Consider the following 3,354-nt stretch of genomic DNA (forward strand, 5'->3'; position numbering starts at 1 on the left):
ATGCTTTAAGCCCCCCCTTTTCTAACTCCTACTTTTGCTGTTGCACATGGACCTGCAAGTGGAGTAGAAAAGAGTTTGGCACCTGCAATATTTAATTGGATAGAAATTAAGGGAAGTTTCGTTAACGTAGTGAGAAATGAAAGGGTTGCTCTACCGATTAACAGAATGAAAGTTCTATCCAAAATAACAATTTGATTTATTATAACTAAAATCAAAAGCCGGCCCGAGTGGCCAAGCGGTTAAAGGCGCTACAGTCTGGAACCGCGCGACAGCTACGGTCGCAGGTTCGAATCCTGCCTCGGGCATGGATGTGTGTGATGTCCTTAGGTTAGTTAGGTTTAAGTAGTTCTAAGTTCTAGGGGACTAATGACCTTAGAAGTTAAGTCCCATAGTGCTCAGAGCCATTTGAACCATTTGAACTAAACTCAAAATAATAAACAAAACACACGAAACATTTACAATACATCAAATTGGATACTAAAATAAATGCTGAGAAGGTGAAGTTGTCCATAAACTAGATGGTGACATTTATGACCAAGTGGTATGTGGAACCGGTTCCTTGCAACTCAAATCTTAAGAGAAACACCCAGCCTACTCAACATTAATTGCTGCTACGGTAGTGATAACTCAGACAATGAACACCCAAGACAGAACAAAGTTAGAAAAGACGAACAAGCGCGCTCTGCTGAGCTCTGATTATCACAGTTCAAATTCCGTAATCTGCCGGCGCTGCGGACATACATTACCAAGCTGTCTTCTTAACTGCAAGGACACGATCTGGCGTACCGGAAGCGATGGCTGGTTGCTTCGACGTCCCGTCGTGGTGATGATAATGTCGCGAGTATAGCCCGAAACAAATTGTCCTGGTCTGGTTGTTCCAGACTAAAGACTTCCTATCAATACAAATGCGCCTCTGAGGGAGACGAAGAAGGCTCGCCACACAATCACTGATGGTACAGTGATTGATTTTAACAAGCGAAGTCACACTGTAACTCCGATACAGTCAACTTTAGCCAAAACTGCCCAAGCCAGCCAACATAGGCCGCTTGTACGCAGAACGCTCAATTGCCAACTGTACTCGAAAAGTTACGTTCAAGTCGAAACTTCAGCAACTTCGTTAAACAGTTACAATCAAATAAAAGCATATTAGACAGCCAACGAAAGGCAGGCTGTCCAGAGCAGCGAGAGCCCAGTCTTGTAACCTAACCCGACCGAAAGGCGAGAGCCGACTACCACAAGAGCACCCGTACAAACCGAACACAGAACATTCCCGCCCCCACGACAATGGCTGTGGTTAAACGTTCCAATCAGCAACTCGAAACCCGGCGGAAAATTCCACTCTATTGCCGAAGCACTACCATTCCACCAATGGAGATTCTTGGCGCCAATTTCTGCGCCGATTTTGCTACGTCACGGAGCTATGCCCTGAGAAACCCAATCACAGTTACGATTTTGCAGAAAACGCGGGAATTTGCCCGCCAAGACTGCCTGTGAACACAAGTTATTCCCACGCCTCGCTGGTAGCCCGCCAGAAAGTGTTTTCGCTAAGTTTCTGCGAAGTAACGGAATCTCTAGCCCAGCCGCTCCTTCAGGCCCCTATTATGACAATGTCGGCGTCTGGAAAGCATTCACTCGACTCCCTCACACCCGTCGGCTTAACCCTTTCAAGATCAGTTGAGCCCGCCTGTCACCGGACCACCCGGGTGACGAGAGACGCTGCGTGGGAAGTCCGCGTGTGAAGGAATAGCAAATTTTCACTGCATGCAATTAGAGAGGAAATTCGAATTACTCAGAGTAAGATAGAAATGTGAGAGGGGGCTTCTGCCACCTCTCATAGCCCCTACGCCATTTTAGATTGTAATTGGTGAGCGGTTGGCTCACTTAGGAGCATGGTAGTGAGTCAATCGCCCAAGAACAATCTTGCAAACTGACTCCACATGCAGCACTCTATAAAAAAAAAATCACTGCAACTGAAAAATGCAGTTCATAGATGGAGGATTATTTAAGATGTAGCCAACTTCACCTTCTTAATATGGAACTCTAACACTCACATCACACATCCATACCCAGGGAGCCCCTTCCAAACACTGATTCACACAGACATTCACGCTCTAAATATGGCCCGGGCACGTCAACCAAAAATGGAGCAGTTTATTCTTTACAATCAGAGTTGGAGTGCTCCGCAATTAAATGCCCAAGATGTTACAACAATTTCAGTCATTAAACTAACCGGAACTCAATCACACATGATAATATTTAAGTTAACAATCTCTTTGTGAGCTTTCTGAATCTAATTACAACCCTGCAGCAAGAATAACCTTTACAAAATGTTCCCTGAACTGATGGTCCATTGAAAATGACAGTGGTGGTATCTGCTTCAGTTTTTAGGGACTTCAGGCACACTGTTTGCATACACACAACAAAAACACAGAATACAAAAAATCATGGTGTAGAGAACAATACAGTAATTTGTAAATTGTGCACGGTACTCTATCACTTACATAAGAATTACAGTGCAAATTCACAAACACATACAAGGTATAACATACATTACAAAGACAACACTAGATATAGAAATTTAAGAAAAATACAAGGTTCATGGGGTGTCAAGTTGTGCTTGCACGTTGCACAATGTTCACGACTGTGCTGAGAATGAGGCACTGAATCACATTCTTAGAAATATTCGAATCACTTCAGAAATTCGTTAGTTTCTCTGAGGGGGTTGGAATGTTGAGTCATATGCATTGATGCACGTGGTTCCATGTCTTGAGCATCGGAGTGGGGCTTTTGGGATGGGGCCACAGTACTGACATCACATAGGGCTAAACGTCGGGTGTTGTTGCTACATTGTTGCAACAGCAATAGGGTGTGCTGGAGCATCTGCAGTACTCTGTTGAGATTGCAGCAAGATCCACCCATATGATCACGGCAGTACGGTAGGAAGACATGGTGATAGGCTCTCCTCACGTCGATTAATTGTCTCTGAGGTCTACTAGTTGGGATACATCACTAGTCCAGGTCTCTTATCTCCCTGGACAGTACTTTACTTTTCCCAATATTGCAGTTCGACGAGGGATGATGGCACGTGGAGTGACTCCACAAGTGTCTGAGGTCATCCAGACAGGATCGAACTAGGAGCGACGATTGCTACAACTGCTCTCTAAGTGAGAGGAGAAGTTAGAAATGAGACAATTCATTTGTTAGAGTTTGTGGCACGATACTGCTTTGTGTATGCAGATCGGCCAATGCTAGTGAGTTGTAAAAACTCAAATAGGTGATTATATAGCGTCCCTTTCTGTCCTGAGGCATATGAGGCGCAGGTTCTGACACCTTATGTGATCTTCTTCGTGTACT

The 3,354-nt window shown here is 44.5% G+C and overlaps 1 non-coding gene across 1 annotated transcript; it reads left to right on the forward strand.

Annotated features, from left to right (window-relative positions):
* The first annotated feature begins 221 nt into the window (after positions 1-221).
* On the forward strand, positions 222-305 carry Trnas-gga (transfer RNA serine (anticodon GGA)). Its single transcript is given in 2 exon segments — positions 222-261; positions 271-305. It is a non-coding gene; the product is annotated as a tRNA-Ser (tRNA).
* The last annotated feature ends 3,049 nt before the right edge of the window (positions 306-3,354 follow it).

This window comes from Schistocerca nitens, chromosome 3 (genome assembly GCF_023898315.1).
Source record: "Schistocerca nitens isolate TAMUIC-IGC-003100 chromosome 3, iqSchNite1.1, whole genome shotgun sequence".
Lineage (NCBI taxonomy): Eukaryota > Metazoa > Arthropoda > Insecta > Orthoptera > Acrididae > Schistocerca > Schistocerca nitens.